At 37.3% G+C, this 18,497-nt stretch overlaps 2 long non-coding RNA genes across 2 annotated transcripts in view; both read left to right on the top strand.

The window, feature by feature from the left end:
* Positions 1 to 18,053, top strand: part of LOC121065597 — a 68,691-nt gene extending 50,638 nt beyond the window's left edge. The window contains exons 2-3 of the long non-coding RNA XR_005817180.1: positions 15,409 to 15,490; positions 16,853 to 18,053. This is a non-coding gene — a long non-coding RNA (uncharacterized LOC121065597). The remainder of the gene's footprint in view (positions 1 to 15,408; positions 15,491 to 16,852) is intronic.
* LOC121065600 lies at positions 2,596 to 7,567 on the top strand. The gene is made up of 2 exons (XR_005817192.1): positions 2,596 to 2,929; positions 5,174 to 7,567. It is a non-coding gene; the product is annotated as an uncharacterized LOC121065600 (long non-coding RNA).
* Positions 18,054 to 18,497: the final 444 nt, after the last annotated feature.

Here is an 18,497-nt window from a genome sequence, read left to right as displayed (position 1 = left end):
ACAATCACTGTTTGCATACCCAGTCCTTGCTATGAAACATCTACTAGGTATATATACAACCAGCTGCAAGAAAAATTCCTAGATACTGAAGCCTGTATTTGCTCAGCCTTTACTTTTGGGATAACTGGTTTGGGGAAAAGGTTCTGTTTTTCCTGATACCGGACTCTATAAATACATTAACTTACTTTTTTCAATTAACCTGAAGAGGATTTGAGGGCACTATCCATTACAGCCAGGTCTGGAATTAATAGCAGTCACTGGTGCCTTTAAGCAGGCCAGTATTAGAGGGGGGCAGAGGGATCTGCCTGTTACTAAAGTTGCCTGACACATCTCATGATAAAATCCCATTTTCAATTGCTAATACTTTCATCATACTTCAACTGCTTGGACTGAAATTTTCCATACTCACTGTCTGCCTTGGGCTAAATTCTTTAGGAAAATTTCAACAAAAAACATTTAGCTGAAGAAATTTTCTCTCAGCTGGCTGAGTTTGGACTCTTTCCAACTGCTAGAAATAAACCAGCTCTGTCTACTCCTGCAATAATGTACTTTTCCTTGGAAATGCTAGTCAAGCTCCTTACTTACTTAAAGTAAAACATAGTTTGCTGAAGTAAACATAGCACTGGTGACTGTAACAGGGAGAGGTGATCTTCCATCAGTAAGATTCTGATCTACCATGTGGATCTACAGGTCTTTGTAAGAATGTAAAGACTGGTGCTCTTAGTTCTATGAGACTGGAGAGAATAGAATGCTTGTTTATTTTTTGTTTTATTTTGTTTTCAAAGTGAAGTAATGGGCATTGATCTATAGATATGATTGTATTATGCCTGGCCGCAAGGTAGAACTGTTTGATTTCAGTCTGGCATAGAACGATGTATAACTTTGATGTATTTGCTAGAGATATTTCTAAGAGAAATACATATTAAGAAAAGTTAATTTTTTATTTTTTTATTAATTGATCTCTGCAACTTGATTAGTGGAGATATGAGACAAGTAAATTTGGCTTTGTTCTATTTTACCTTGCACCTCTAATAAAAAATTAAAAATCTCTCTGACATTACCACGCTAGAAGAAGAAATGAAAGTGAGAATCTTCCATACTATTAAAATAGGTCTTCTTTCATGTGCATCTTCTACAAACATTCACAGCTCCTGTGATAGTGGTACCACTTAACCCTGTTTTGAAACCTCATTAACCTCTTTCTTGATGCTTGTGAAATGAGATTTGTTAGATACTCAGCTCCTTAAATATTTCTTTTCTGTTAATCTAAAAGCAAAACAAAATAAAAGCAGAATGCAAAGACCTCGGAAACATCTCATCAGTGGTGTGCTCTTTGTTTTCCAGTGGAATAAGCGAAGAATAGGAACCTTCAGTTTTGCTGTTAACTTGAGATCCACTGATATATCCTCTGTATTAATTCCTTGTCTCTTTTGTTTCAGATAAATGTAATTTCATAGACCTTCTTTTCAAACTTAACATTAAAAGAAAAACATAAAAAGAGGTTATGAGATATGATAAAGAACCACAGGATTTAATTCTAATTATCCTTGTCCAATAATCCTTGTCCACTGACAGGAGTGGATTATTTGCACGCATTCTGAGTAGGGGGTTGCTCCTTGAAATGAGCCATCCTCAGTACTTGATTTATTCCTCAGCCTCTTTGCATCTGTCACGGTACTCTTAGAGTTCTACATCGAAGACTCCACACACAGTAGACTTTTTTTTTTCCCTATATGTCTCCCATGAAAAGGAAAGGTGGAATATTAGTCCAAGTAAGTGGACTTTTAAAGCTCAATAGAATTCTAGGCTCTACATAAAGAAGACTATCCCTCTTTACCATATCACCTATGTGATAGAAAATATTCTCAGAGATGCATAGCTTGCTGTGGATTTACCTCATGTATTTGTTCAGATATTTTAGCCACCAAGCTCTATCAATATCATGATCAGGAGATTTCTAGAGTGAGCTGAAAACAGTTAACTTGGTCTTTTCCTTTATATCTGTTTAAGCTTTTTTTTATTTATTTAAATATTTTTGAAACATGGTGATCCTCAATGGGCTCCGTCAATTGCCATGAGTATTTTGTCCTGATTAAGTTGTCAGGAAGGACTCCTGATATCTTTGTGAAAAACACAATTTTATGAAATGGTTCTAAAGATAACTGAAAGGCAGACATGCAACTGCTAAGTTTATGGATCAGGAACATTATTTCTTTCATAGCATTAATGTATTTATATGATACTCTTCTGAAACATGGCTGAAGTGTGTAGCCTGTACTTCATACTCTGGAGGAAGAGCTCATGATGAATATGTAGTTAAATGCTCTTAATATTTTGCAGATGCTGTGAACACAAATTATGGAGCCTTGACTGCAGTGAAGGGGTTAATGATTAATTAAGTATGATGATATGAATTAAGTATCAGCAGGGTCTAGGGTAATTGATGTCAGGTGAATAGGAAACTCCCCAGGATAATGTCAGTGCCAGAGGGAGTGGTGATTAGTGGGGATAAATGCTGGTGTGATCTGCATCTGATGAAGGCAGAGTTGAAATGTTTGTGGGGCTGGGCCCAGCTGAGAATAAAAAATGCTTTTCTGTTCCCAGATGAGAATAAAAAGATTTAAAATCAGAATATGTGAAAACAGGTAGAACCCTTTCCATCTTCAAAGAATGCAATTTGTTGTATTCTTTTAATACCATAAAGCTTTACAATACGATTCTAAAACTATACAGTGATCTATGTAATCTCTAATTTTAAGTAGCCTTGAGAAACAAAGAAAATTGAGGTCTGTTATTTTTCTCTTTTCAGTACAGAGAACGGTAGATGAAGACTTTGTTGTGCTTCTACTTGTTTCAGTTACAAAAGATATTGTAAAGATTCTGTTACATCCCTGTAAACCTCCTTGGGAACTCCAAATGGAAAACACTAGTAAGTGTTGTTTCATGTAGTTTTAGAAAGCTATAGTTATAACTTCCTATTGCTATTGTATGGGTATGTGCAAGTGGTGCTACAAGGCCCGTGATAGTAGTGCTTATTCATTTTCTGTAGGTGAATCTTGTGAACATTTGATGTGAATCTGGACCGCATCAGTTTAGCTGACGTGCCATACATGAAAAACAGAGAGTTCCCTAGGGTAGCAAATAAAGGTGCCATTTGCAGAAATAAAGCCTGACCAAGGTCTATGAATAATACAGGCTAAACACAGATCACAAGGAAAGGAAGTTGATTTTTTGCTTTGTGTCTTTGAAATAATAACTTCAGTTTGATCGTTGAACAGTTGGATAGCTCACTTTCTGTACATACTGAGTATGTTGTCATTGTATTACTTCTGCATTATATAGGAAGGTATATAAAAATCCAAAATGATACACATGGTAAAACAATGGTGGATCTATTTATATAGCCTTGTTAGCAGAGATTACTCTAAAAGTACAGTTTTATTGCTCTGCATGGGAGTGGATTCTTGGTGACTGTTATACCATATGGATAGTGAGAGAGGTGTAAACTATTCAATTACTTAATTTATTTTTTAGATTATCCTTAATAGTTCTTAATATGTATCTTACATATAAAAGTATTTTAACTAAGTAAGTTAAATTGAAGTTGGTAAGGATATCAGTATGATTTTTCCCTGTCTCTGGAGCGTGCAAAACTTTCACATACACGCATTTAGAGAAAAGACCTATTAATATGGGAAATGTTTGTTTCACTTTGTGGTGCAATTGCCTAAAGTAACTAGGAAAATAAAACTAATATTCACATTTTAAAGAAAATGTACAGCATTGAAGAGGCTTTCAGGGTAGGGCGTAACTGCATTACCTGAGCGTTTCCTAGGCTTCCAACCTTAGATGCTATCGCACTGGGGGAACCTGGTGTGCTGACTCTAAGGATCAGTACGGAGCACAGAGTGGAGTGGAGACCCCATGGCTAGGCTCTGTGACCAGATGGGGACTCGATTGTTCTTCTGCACACCGAGACCGATACGTTGCACTTTTTGCTATCCTGAGCCAACGACCTGTCACGTTTTGACAAATGCTGTACTCTAGTGTACTTTTGCTCATTATAATATCCTTATAATACCAAAACACACCTCCATCCCGAAAGCTACCCACTTCCAAGGTGCGACCACCCCTCACTGAGCATGCGCTCTGAATTTCTCAGAGCCTATACCTTTAAACAGAGACGGGAAAACTTTTCAGCAATCATAACTAAGATATACTTGACTAGAGTCACTCAAGCTCCACCTAAAAGATAGAAAATAATATAAATTGGCCTAAGAGAGAGGGGATTTCAGGGGAGATACCACTGTCAGGGGAGATACCATCATGAGGGAATACACCATCCCTAGGACCTCCTGACTCCTGGGATCAGTTGACGGGCTAAGCCTTTCTTCCCCCCACCATTGGGACGCCTTTGGGTGACATCTGAACACTTGGTTATACTGTGTGTCTCCACAGAAACTTTGAAATCTCTATAGAGTCTTTGCGCCTTTTAACGCGTTAATTTCCAGGCTGTGCACCTGTGTATTTCATGCATGCTAGCTTGCTTTTGCAGTCAGTAACTATCGCTGGCAATCCAAAGAACATGTGTACCAGTTGCTGTAATAAATTGCACTTAACTGCATTGTTCCTAGCCATGATAGTTCTCATTGAACACGACTAGAGTAAGGGCGGTTATACGTTATTGGTGAATCCATGACCGTGGTAGTTCAGTGCTCTGAATCCAACCAGACCCGTATCGGTTAATGTGTTATTGGTGAATCTGTGATTGTGATAGTTCAGTACCCTGAACCCAACCAGACCCGTAACGGTTAATCGGCTACACCCCTTTACGCGACACACTTTCTAACAAATTGTCTACAAATCTCTCCTTGGAAACACAGACTTTGATTATGAGTTATTTCTTACTAGCTACGTACCTTTTAGTTGGCAAGGAATATAATTAAGTCATATATGCTGTACTACAAATGGAGTAATTCTGCTTTAATTAGAGGTGTAGGTATTCTGCATTAATGCCAGAATTTGTCACTGAGTTAATTTCTTGTCTTACTGTTGAAATTCTTAAAGAGCTTTATACAGCCAAGTGAGTAACATTCTCCATTCCTTTACAGCAGGAAAATTTAAGGAAAAGACTGCTCAGGAAACCAGATTTTTGATGTGTTTTATTCAACAGATCTTTTCATGGAAGTCATCTGGAACGTCAATTCACCTCTGTAGAGCAACATTTATACCAACTTGAAGAAGATGAAGCAAAGGGGAGAGAGAGAACCTGGTCAGATATTTAAAACCAGGACTTGTACTTTAAATCCCACATGTTAAAAATGAGAAGAAATATTTGTTTTTCTGACTCTGTCTCCCTGACTCTGAACACATAACTGTTATGAACTCAGCTTTCTGGACTCTGTGACTGCTCCTAGACTGGGGTCACTTGGCTAGCAGTGCTGCACTCAGCAGCTGCACAACAAGTTCACCAGGCAGCCCTCTCTAGCAGTGTTTATTATACTTGTGTTTGCAGCATGTCTTGCTGCGTAATGCACACAGCCTCATTGCTGGTAGATTCTGTGTAGCTTGCCTGTTTTAGTGAGTTCATTAAAAATGTCGTTATCTAATTTTTCTAGGAAAACTAAGGGAAAAAAACCTGCTTTTCTGAAACTGTACATCTGATTGTATAGATGCTCCCCTGCTGCTGGCAAAAACTCCAGGAAATATGGGACAATCCCTGGAAGAGAACAAGAGGTGATTGAATGCGCAGCCATGCAGCTAACACACTGAGTGGGCATTCCAGCAGTCTGGATAAAAGTTATTTATGTTGTGACTACATCTAAAAGGGCCTGAGCACTTTCCAAATACAAGAGAAAAAACAATCATTGCACCCAAGAACTAGAATATAAGAAAACAGGCGTGTATTGAAGGCTATTTGAGGACAGAGCAAAGAAAATAGGTGACGAACTTGAAGACAGATATAATAAAGTTTCTGAAGGTGGTTGGTTGGTTTAATATCAATACTATTGAGTCATACTAGTACCAATACTAATAATCCAAGCTCTCATATCTTTTACAGGTATCTTCCCTATTTATCTCGTCTGGAAACCCTAGTTCCACTAATAAAATCCCTTATGCTCTTCCTTTCACCATGTAAATAATCTTTTCAGTCAAAAGACGTAAACTAAATAATATGTCCCTGAGCAATTAACAGATGATTGTAATTCGGGGGGGGGGGGGATTGGGTAATTTGCATGTATGCAGAATTTGCCAGTGAATAAATCTTGCTGAGCAGAAGCGTGTCCCCTGATCTCAATCCTAATGACTGGAGACAATCTTCAAAATAAGAGGATAAACTGATGCTGTTATAGCAGTGTGATGTTGTAGAAATGCTGAGAAATTTGAAATTGTTTGTTTTGCCTGGTGCTCTAGGGATTGCAGAACAATACTGTCTTCAAGTGTTCAGCAAAATCAAAATGTACCAATTAAAATACAATTTGTGATAGGGAGTGGAGAAACAAAAGCCTAATATAATTTATTGGACTGCCTGGTGAGATACATTCTAGCCAAAGTCTGTAAGAAATTCCAATGATGTCCTTTCTAACAGCTTAGGAAGCAGCCTCGGAGACATTTTTGGTCAGGGCTGGACTGTCTGGATAAATCCTAGGATGAGATTCTTGCTTTTCTAACTCTGGACAGCACTGTGAAAGGGCAGTTGACCTACTTTAGTAGGTGGAGGTGGTATAGTCACACCCCTATTCTTCAAAGCATAGCCCTAAAGGTCATTCCAGACCTTTCCTTCGTTGTCAAGAGTTTCAGGTGATTTAAGAGCTTTGACCATTAGTAAAGAGTTGCTTACAGATTTTGAAGGCAACAAATTTGGATTAAACTTCCTAAATCCTGTCAATCTCTGTTTTTTTACCACAGTCTGGAATATGGCTACAGAATGTCTCTGTGTTGGACTTACTTCTGTATCAGGTTTCTTGCACTTCTCTTTATGGTTTAATGAGGAAGAAAGTGAGTAAAATTCCTATCAGAAACAAAATCACCGATGGGTTGAAGAAGGCACAATCTTGTAGTCTGAACAGGGCTGAAAGATGGAAGCTGAAAAAAAAGACAGCTTAACGGAGATGGGAGGAACTAGTGTGTTGGAAAGGAAGAGCTGTACTTGGAAGGAGCTGAAAATCATATTTCTTTGGGGCTTGTTTGCATAGGTTTTAGGGGAAAGCCAGAGAAGGTTGAATGATAAGACTGGAATATATAAATTTGGGGTGTCTGATTTATTTCCTCAGCCTTTTCTGAGATAGGTATAGCATCCAAAATATTGCTGAAGTTAATTTGTTGCATGGCATATAAATCTTATTATTTAGGCAAAAGAATGAGAAAATAGGAAACCAAAATGACATGGATTTTGAGAGTAGAATTTATGCTGTGGTTCATTTCTTGTATTTATCCCTTTTAATGTTCTTCTCTCATAATAGGGCATCATCTCCTGCCTAAGAAAGAGAAGCCTAGGTCAGTCAAAGTTTTGTAGAGCAACATTAAGCAATATAAATTTAATTTAAATCTGCTTTCACAGTCAAAATAAGTTTTAAAATATGTCAGTGATAGAACACACAGAAAAAAGTTCTTTGGTGTAGTTATTGCTATACAGTGAGGTGCTCACTTGGTTTAAGTCACAGAGTCTTCATGCTTAGTTTCTTTGTGCAGACAAGATGTTGTTCCAGGACTCTGCAACCCAGGTTGGGTAATATGATGGAAAAAAAAAAAACACGTGTTCTGAACTTTTCATTCATCATTCTGAAAGTGGTGGCTGTGCCTGAGTGCTGATATATTTTATTGCACTCAATCTGGGCAAAGCTTTGAAATGTATTTGCAAGCAAACTCATCCCGGCTGCTTTTAGGTAGAGGCCTTCTCAGCAAATACTTCTCATCTCTCTGCAGATATTTCTCCAGGTGCATAAGTCTATAAATAGAGCAGGACATCTGTCTGCATGAGATTTCAGTATTGGGTGCTACTGTTGCGGTCTAAGGTGCCAAGGAGATTGCGGCAGGGCTATGACTGTGCAAGGCAGAGAAATTAGTTTCTTCCAGTCTTAGGGTAAGAATTGGATGGAGATTTCAGATGTGACTGTAAATCTCATCTGGGAATTCCTTATATCCTGAAATGAGGTTAATGTTTAAAGCCTGAGAACTGGCCACAGTAAGACCAGAAACTGCTTGCTTGCATGCAAGGATCATTTCTATAATAACAAAGATTTTGTATTTCTTTGTGAACTCACAAAAACAAACAAACAAACAAAAAAAACAGCAACCAACCAACCAAAAAAAAAACTAATCGGGGGTCAATCACCTCCCTTGACCTGCTGGCCACACCTCTGTTGATGCAGCTTTCTGGGCTGCTAGCACACGCTACCGGCTCATGTCAAGCTTTTCATCCACCAGAACCCACAAATCCTTCTCTGCAGGGCTGCTCTCAGTGAGTTCTTCTCTCAGTCTGTGCTCATGTCTCAGATCATCCTGATCCAGGTGCAGTACCTTGCACTTGGACTTGTTGAACCTCATGAAGTTCACATGGGCCACTTCTCAAGCTTGTCCAGCTCCCTTTGGATGGCATCCCTTCCGTCTGTTATAACTGCACCACTCATCTTGGTGTCATCTGCAAACTTGCAGAGGGTGCACTTAATCCCATTGTCTATGTTGTTGATAAAATATATTCAACAGTACTGGTCCCAAGGCAGACCCCTGAGGGACACCACTCATCACTGACCTCCACCTGGACATAAAGCAGTTGACGACCACAACTCTCTGGGTAGAGCCATCAACCAATTCCTTATCCACTGAATCACCCTTCAAATCTCTGTCTCCAATTTGGAGATCAGGATGTCATGTGGGACTGTGTCAAAAGTCTTGTAGAAGTCCAGGTATATGGCATCAGTTAGTCTTCCCTTGTCAGCTGATGCAGTCACTCCATCATAGAAGGCCACCAGATAGGTCAGGCACGATTTGCATTTGCTGAAGCCATGCTGGCTGTCTCAGATCACCTCCTTGTCGTGCATGTGCCTTGACATTGCTTCCAGGAGGATCTGTTCTTTGATCTTCCCAGGCACAGTGGTGAGGCTCACCTGTCTGTAGTTCCCCAGGTCCTCCTTTCTACCCTTTTTAAAAACAGGAATGATGTTTCCCTTTTTCCAGACACTGGGGACTTCGCCTGACTGCCACGACTTTTCAAATATGATGGAGAGTGTTTGGCAACTACCTCTGCCAGTTCCCTTAGGACTCTGGGACTGGATTATTTATTGGACTTTCAAGACGTTAGGAAAAAATATTTGCAAATATAAACAATTTTAGCATTACTTGATATGATATGCTACTGATAATTTAGATGATAATTTCAACAGGAGTGTCTGTTTTTGGAGATGAAAGGAAAATGAGTGTTTGACATCAGATAAATACTTAGTATGTGATATTCTGACATGGCTGAGGTTCAAATTAAATTTAATCTCAATTTTACTTGTTTTATGAATAGCTTGGAAAGAACTTAGATGGCACTTGAATGTGTCATGTAATGTTTTAACAGTTGGACTTGTTGATCTTAGAGATTTTTTCCAGCCTATATGATTCTATGATTCTATCTTGATACAAAATACCAGTTAATGTAACTAACCATTTATACTGGTTGAAATAATTTCCAATCAAAATATGTTCATGTGAGGGGAAAAAATATAGCAAACTGAGGATAATTTTCATAAAATGTCCCATAAAATACTTGATTATTATTTCTCTACACAGAGAAAATATCATCATCATCAAAGGCAAAAAGAATGAATTATAGAATTAGAAGTGACTGTTTAAAATAGATTAGTGATTGGTTAATCTGCGGCAGTGAGAACTGTCAGTACCATGAATTACTTCCACAATCTGCTTTTCTACTGTTACAGATTTCATTAAAGATCAGAGCTCTTGTGGGGACAGGGTCAACTATGCGAATAATGGAAATTTTTTATGACCTAACAAGACTATTTTTGAGAAGAGGTCATCATCTGAGATAACTAACATGGGTGAAATGCTGGAGATGGGTAAAACCACACTCCCTCCCCCTCCCCCCATGTTAATGTGCCTGTATTTAAAATTGTAGGATATTTTAATCATATTATGAAATTTAAAAGCCTTCGTTATATTTCTTGCATTTGTTTTGAATCTACTGAAAAATCTTGAATACTTTCTGTATGTCAATGCATGTACAATGCTATAAGATTTTTGAGGGCTTGAAGGATCAAACATTGACAATACAACCTAAGATAAAATATGTATAAATCTTGTCTTTATCTAGAACAGCCTTTAAAAGAGGGTTCATTGGTTATAATGAAAGAATAAGTATGTTAAAACATTTTAGTTTTATATGGCAAATATTATAACGAAGGGAAAAGCTTGATCCTACTTACCTGAATAAGTCTTTCAGAGATTTTTATATAAAAAACAACAACAACAACAAACCAAAACCAACCACCACCACCAAAAAAAACAACAGTCAATTGTTTTGGATTTAAGCCAACCTTCCTTATTTTAGAGTTCCATTATTTTCCCCAATTTCAGACCTCACATGGAGAGATTATACAAGCTGTATGTGTGGATCAGTTGTATTTGTTAAGGCAGTCCAACTAGAATGACTGAATTTTGCTGCTATGTAAGTACTGATTTCACAGCTAAGACAAGGATAGAAAAAAAGAAAGGAAAGGAAAACTTCCCCAATTTTCTGTTATCCAAAGTGGCTCCATGAATTGCAGAGTTGCAGATGTGAAACTGAATGTTCAGTATTTATTTCAGAGAGATGCATATTTATTTTTGTTTAATTTAATATATCTAGATCCCAGGTATTGTCATCAGATGGTTTTAGAGAATTAGGATTTCATTAATACAGAGAAGAGATTTATAGTGGTTCCTTAACACTACTGAGCACTGGTGATAATGAACAAATCCTGTTGAAACTGTCTTCTTTGGTCTAAGTATTGTTTTAAGCAGAGGCTAGAGGGAAATAAATTCTCCAAATATCACTACTTAGGACTTGTCTGATCATCACTTGGAAGCACATGCAAACAGCTTTCATCTACTGTGGGCTGAGCTACCACATAAACCAGGAGCAGTAGGACATCAATGTGGCACTAGAAGAGTGCTTCTTGGTACGTAGCCTAGATAAAGGTGTTAGCACAGCTATGCTATTAGAGGTCCCTTGTTAGCATGTGCACCATGGTGAGTGCAGCGGGAGTGCACTAGCTGTCTTGATGCCAGCTCCCTTCACTCTGTCCTGTGATTTCAGGTGGTGTTCAGAGCTGTTCTTCCCATGCTTGGTGAATCTGTATTGTAGCAAGATGACTGGCTCTGTCCCCAGCCATTTAAGCACTGGCCCTCTCCTAGTCCTCTCAGAGATGCTGGGAGCCCTGGTGAAGTTGTGTGCAACCCTGACGCTACTGAGTTGTTGGAAAGCAGAGGGCATAATGCATTTTTTCATAACATATTAATTACACTGAGAAGTATACCTGTGCAGAAACCGTTTTGTTTGGAAATCAGCATGTGATTCCAGGAAGTCCAGAAATAGAGAGAGTGTTACTCCAGTCAGTAAAATGGTAGATTCCTGCCAAATGGGCTGTGGTTTGCTGCACTGACTTGGAATGCTCAAGTGACAAAAATGTGAAGGTTTTGTGCCCTTTTTGTAGAAAGACTGCTTTCTCTTCTTACCTCTAAGGAAGCAAACAGGCATGAAGGGTGGGAAATGATACTGATATCTGAACAGCCTGCATTGAACAAAAATGAAATTAGTATTTTTTAAATTTTGGTGCTTTTGCTGCTATTGGCCTGCAAAAAAAAAAGGTCATAAAATCTGTAAGTTATTGAAGGATAAGTAATTCTTACCTCTGTAGCAAGAGTACCACAAATAAGTGATTGTTGTGGTTTAACCCATCCGGTAGCTAAACACCACACAGCCGTTCGCTCACCCTCCCCCCTCCCTCTCTGGGATGGGGGAGAGAAACGGGAAAGTGAAGTCTGTGAGTTGAGATAAAGACAGTTTATTAAGACAGGAAAATAATAACAATAATAATAGTATTAATAATAATAATGTGTATGAAACAAGTGATGCACAATGCAATTGCTCACCACCCGTTGACCAATGCCCAGCTTATCCCCAAGCAGCCAGGCCCCCACCCCGGCTAGCCACCCCTATATATTGTTTAGCATGACATCAGATGGTACGGAATACCCCTTTGGCCAGTTTGGGTCAGCTGTCCTGGGTCTGTCCCCTCCCAGCTCCTGCTGCGCCCCTAGCCTGCTCGCTGGCAGGACAGAGCGAGAAGCTGAAAAGTCCTTGGCTTGGTGTAAGCACTGCTCTGCAACAATTAAAACATCAGCATGTTATCAGCGCTCTTCTCATCCTAATCCAAAACATAGCACCCTACCAGCTACTAGGAGGAAAATTAACTCTGTCCTAACTGAAACCAGGACAGTGATCTAACACACAATTTTCCTCTATCAAAGATTAACCATTTTGTTAAATCTTTCCAGCTTCATTAAAGGCAAAAGAACTCTAAATAGCAGAGTATTGCACAATACATTTGTGGTCATGGAGACCTCCACCAGTAGGATATCTATCTTGTCTATCTAGTGGCTGAACTGTATAATAAATTTTACTAGGATACTTCTGGATATTCAAACTTAGAATAATTTATTTTTCATAAGTGTTTTTGGTGCTTAAAAACTTGGATGATCTAAAGAGATTTATTATTTATTTTTTTTCTGAAAGTGCCCAGGCAGAATGAATACTTTGTTTTATTTGGTTACTTACATTTATGTTATGTATTTTAAGTATTGTTAAGAATTTATATTAATATGAAATCATGAAAAACATAAAAAAAAATCAGTTCACTTCAGTTTTGAATCTTAGGTGGATTTTTTTTTTTGAATATTTTCTAGCCTTTAGAACATGCTAACACATTAGTGTACACAGCTGCCCATATGTCACATGTTGGCTTCCGTTCTGATTTGTTCTTCAGTACCAATATTGTGTGGTTCGTTATATAATCATTTATAAACTTCTTTTAAAATCATTTTGAGTTGAATTACTGCAACATATGACTCTGGCTTTCACTTCACTCATTGTTTCAAAATTCAGCCTATAAATGATAGGAAAGGACTCTATGTTAAGAAAGTATCTATAAACAAGCCCAAAGAAAGGAATTCAGTTATAGATGGGAAAGGGGATCTAAGAAGGTAGGTGTTAAATTTAACTTGCTTAAAGATTTAGATTGCTACGGTCCTTGAAGTATGGTGGAGTATCTTAAGGGTCTGTGATGTATCAAAAATTCCAGGGTGTAAAAACACCACTCCAGATATCTGCTTGGTAGTGTTGTCCTTGGCATTACAAACAGCAGGATGAGTGGGTAAATAACAGGAACAATGTTTATTGGGATGTCACAATTTTAAGAGGTAGTTAGGTGTACAGAATTTAAGAAATAATTCAATGTTTTCATAGCACGTTGCCAATAAATAAGCATAAAGGAAAGAGGAGTCTCTGCTGTGGTGAGGAATGGTAGGGAAGTAAATGCTTGTAGCAAGGCTTGAAATGGTTCAGCTAGCCCATAATACAGCACAGTTCCTGTACTGGATTTTGTAATCAATTCTGATGAGATATTATGATCACCTTGCAAACAACCCGTGTCACAGGAACAATCTTAATTTTATGTGGAAGTGTTAGGGCTCTTTTATCCACTCTGGAGGAGGTTACACAGGTAGATACAGCTAGTAACTCCAAGTGCTCTTAAAAGCCTACTGTAGCAGAAGTTCCTTGCTAGATGAAGCTTAGGAGGGAAGAGAGAAGAGCCATGGATGTACTGAATCCCCTACAGGTGGGCAGGTGTTTTCAGGTGTTCAACAGACTTGCCAAATGAAAGGGTTTTCAAGAATAAACCTTTACCTCTTTGTAACACAGGATATCCTTGGGTACGGATATTAAACTCAAATTCTTCAAACATTTTCTTGTGCTATTCTTATTGATGACTTTTTCATAAACTTTGTTAAATTAGCAAAATACTTTGTGCCAGGACTCTGGTAGGGTCTGTGGTAAACTTTCTGTCCCACTATATCAAACAGTATCTCATTCTATGTCATACAGATAATTTATGACATGAATAATGAAGTGTGAGAAATTGAAGTGTGCTCTGCTCATTGCTTGAATGTGTACAGGGAGCAACTATCCATCTGACTGGATTAAATTTGTATTAGATAAAATTAAAGCAATTTTTATCTTAGAAAATCCTTCACACATACTTTTTTTAAAAATTTATTTTACAAATTTCTGTTGGCAACCTGCCAATGAAGATGGAAATAGGTAACTTCATGTACCCACTGTGCAATTTTGTAGGTCTTTGTTGTTGTTTATGCAATACTGCTCTTTGTATTTCATTTCATCATTGGTACCTGATGAATTAAAATTTTAAATTAAAAATTTTCAACATATTATAAGGAGACTAGAATGTTACTGCTAAGGAGAAAAAATAGCTAAGAAAGTTTACCTCATGAACTTTCCAGCAATATAATGTAGAATTATGTTGTGGTGTTTAAGAGACTTGCATCTATCTGTTAATAAAAGTAATTATGTCAAAAAATGTGTTAACACCTGCATGTTCAATGCTTTGAGCTTGTCAGTTAAATAGCTGTTTACACAAGAGCCTATAGATGGAAATTTCAGATACTCAGAAAAGGGATTTTCATATAAACTCATAGACTATTGATTGATAATAAAATTATGACAAAATATATTGAATCAATTTTGTAGTGTCTTAAAGTGGACGAACTTGGACAAGGCTGAAAGAGCAGACTGGTTACCTGGCTGAGGTCAGAACAAAAAGTGAAGTATTTATTCACCTGCATAAGTGTTTTGCTGAGTAGAAATTATTCACTGAATAGTCGTTGATATTTAGGTTTGCCGTAACTCCACAGTAAGTAACTTTTTTTTTGAAATTGTATAGGCTCATGTTTTCTCACTTAATATAGAGGCCCTGTGCTGCTTACTGTTGCATGGACTTTGCTACTGTCATTGTCTTCTGTGTTTTGCCCATCTACACAATAGGGCATATTAGAATAGCATTTTTTATAAGTTCCTGAAAAATCAGTTGGTAGTCTTGAAATGAATAAGATAATTTCAAAAGAGGAAAAACAAACAAACAAACAAAAACACAACATACAGCGTGCAATTAACTTTCGAAATATTGTATTTTATTTCGAAAACAACATGGCAAAGTATTCTGGAAAAAAAAATGTAGCTTTGAAGCTGTCCCCCACATCTGTCTCTTCTAAAATAACTGTAATTCCTTTTTTTTTTTTTTACCCCACACTTTTTGATTCTTTTTTTTTTTTTTCTCTTTGTATTTCCAGAAGACAGGAAAGACAGAAACTAATAAGGAGAAAAGAAGGCAGAGAAATCCACATAATCAGATGTGAAATGAAGACATTTCAAGTAAGACTGAAACAGTTTTGAAAATGAAGTTTGTTTGATTTCTTCTTTTTTCCCCTTCAGAAAATTTAAGAGAGAATATTCATTTTTCAGGAAAATGTCAGCCAAAGTTTTAAATCAATTTTAGTGCTCAGTTATGCATATTATTCCTGTGAAGTGTGGATCTTGAACAAAGATACACAATAAATCTAGAAACTCATATCAGGAGACAGCTATTGAAACCTTGGTCCAACTAAGTCAATGACAAAACTCCCATTCACTTCAGAGCAAGGCCAAAATTTTTCCCCTTACTGACACATTTAAAGAAGTGATCAAAGTTTCAGCAATGCATTTTCTCAGACTCCACATATACAGTAGTTCTATCTCCAGGCGGAGAGTCATATTTAGCATATTTTGGGCCCTTTAATGTGAGCATAATAGGAGAATGCCAATAAAAACACAAGACTTTGCAAGTCATCCTGCAGGAGTTTTCATGTCAGGGAAAAGGATTTAGTTCGTCTCTAATCAAAACAGATATACATTTTTTTTTTTATTTATGAAAAAAAAAGAAAAAAAAGACACTCACTTAGGAAGTCTAGTTACATTTTTATTTCAAAGTTTTCCTTGAAAGCCAAAGAATAATTGTAAATGCAATTCATAAGGAAGAAAATATCTGTTCTTATACTGGTGGGAACCAGCATGTGGCCAGGTTAGAGCTGAGTCCTCTTTGCCTATTGAAGAACTGATCACAGGGCTGGCAGCTGGAGTTTACTTGACTGTACAATAAAGTATCCCTATAGGTACCTTTTGTTGCATTCAAAATGCCAAATGTAATCTTAATGCACTTTTTTTTTCCTTTTTTTTTTTTTCCATTGAATATAGTATCTTTAACCAAATAAATTGAAAGAAGATAGATAGGACTAAACGATCAGCATGCACCCCAGATTATTTTAGACACTCTCTAGGAAAATGATACATTTTCTACAAATCTATATCTTATTTTTGGGTTGTTATTTAGTCAGTGAAGAGAAAGACCAGTGGTTACTTGATGCCATGTGCAAAGATGCTTGTTTCAATGCTGAGAAAACTGTATGACAGCCACATCTATCGATGGTACCTCACCCTGTCTATCAAATTCTGTGCATTAGCACTGAGTAAAGGTAGCATCTAGTTATAACTGATAAATAGGCCTTAAAATATTGGACCTTGGGAAAAATGAAGAAATTAAAATCCCAAGCTCTCTTAATGAATTAACTTAATTAGAGATTTTCTACATTTTGGGAAAATACACTAAATAAGAATGCATCTTGCAAATGCTTTTAATTATAATTCCATATAACAAGTGTATTTGTCAATATATGTACTTTATATGCTTTCTTCTCACAGGACTTGCCATAGCAATCTTTCTCCAAAAATGAATGGACTTGAGGCATCTTTTTGTTGAAGTGAAACAATCTTTACACAATCACGAAGTATTGTGGGGTTTAGACAATCACAAAGTATTGTGGGATGCTTATTGAATGCTAAGATGGGAAGAGACGTGGATGGAAACAGAACTCCACTGACTGGAAAATCACTGCACAGACTCCCTAGTGTTTTCAAATGTATATTGTGCAACACAAGACTATGGTGGATCACAGATATTTCACCATATTTCTGAAAAAAAGCCTCCCTCCCTCCCTCCTTTCCTTCCTTCCTTCCCTCCTTCCCTCCTTCCTTCCCTCCTTCCTAAAAAGTTTGTTGGTACATCTTTGTCCAAGGCCAAAGAATTTCCAAGGTACTTTGTGCTGACATAGGATGTTCATTTCTCTATATGACCACATGTAGGACATGTGGTCATATAGGACAAAATGCTATCTGTAAATTTTAGTTGTTTGCATTACCAAATGTAGTAGACACTTGTTTATACTTGAAGAAGCCAAGACTGTTCCTTGAAAGACTTGAACCCCAGACAGCATCAAGAATAAAATCAAGGTTCTTGTTCAAATGCAGCCCTGCAAAGGAGCTGTAACTCACAGTCCTTTACAGCTCCACAGTACTGCATCCACTGAAGTTGGCTTTCTTAGAACAGAAGTGGACAGATTATAGAAAATTCTGCCTTCATCTGCTATGCAGTGGTCAAGCAAGCTGGCAGAAAGTGCTACTCTGGCATAACCTCGTTCACCATCCTGATCAGTCTCTGGTTTAAGGCACAATCTATTTTAAAAACATAGTATTCCTGTAACTTTCCTCACCAGTTCCCATTTCTATTCAGTCCACTTACAGGGTTCAGAAAAAGCCCAGAAATTGGCATTGTGGCCTAAGTTTGTCTGTTATAACCAGAGAGGAATGTCTTGAACTTAATATGTTTGGTTTGGGAGTTCTGTTTTTGTCCGCTATAACCAATTGTCCATGTCCATCGTAAGTGTAGTGTGTACTATATAATTTAACAGCAGTGGTTAGTACAGCAAAAGCCAACTGTTGAGGCTGGGTGGGAAACCTGAGATATTTTGTTAACCAAATATGTCCTAAAATACTCTTAATTTTTTGAGAAACTATCAATCTCTGCATTCTTGGCTAAGTGCTGTTGTTGAAATTTTAAAATGGTCTGTTCATCCTTAAGCTTCACCAAGAAAAGAATATATATATATATATGTATTTATTCTTTCAAATTATCAAATGTTTTATGTAGTAAGCAGAACCCTGGCATCCTTGAGCTTGAGGAATGAAAGTTAAAATGGGAGGGGAGCAGACCTGATTAATTTGGAAGAGAGTGTAAGTTTTTAAAATTTGTATCTTAGATATGGAGAGCAAATACATAAGACAAAGCTTTCTCATCACAGTTAAAGTAAATTATTTTTAACAGCCTGGAAATTTAAGGATGTCAGTAAAATTTCCAGTTTTTTAATTTATTAAGCCTTGTAGCTTAGAACAGAAAGGAGTGGAATAGGGATTAATTTAAAGTACAGTATACTTTACCCTTTTAAATGCAGATGATCTTTAAAAAATGAAAATGAACTTGGCTTGAGCTGAATCTAAATGAACATGTCCT

This window comes from Cygnus olor, chromosome 2 (genome assembly GCF_009769625.2).
Source record: "Cygnus olor isolate bCygOlo1 chromosome 2, bCygOlo1.pri.v2, whole genome shotgun sequence".
NCBI classification, from domain to species: Eukaryota; Metazoa; Chordata; class Aves; order Anseriformes; family Anatidae; genus Cygnus; species Cygnus olor.
Note: the sequence above shows the minus strand (reverse complement) of the source record. Positions and strands in the feature narration are given on the sequence as shown.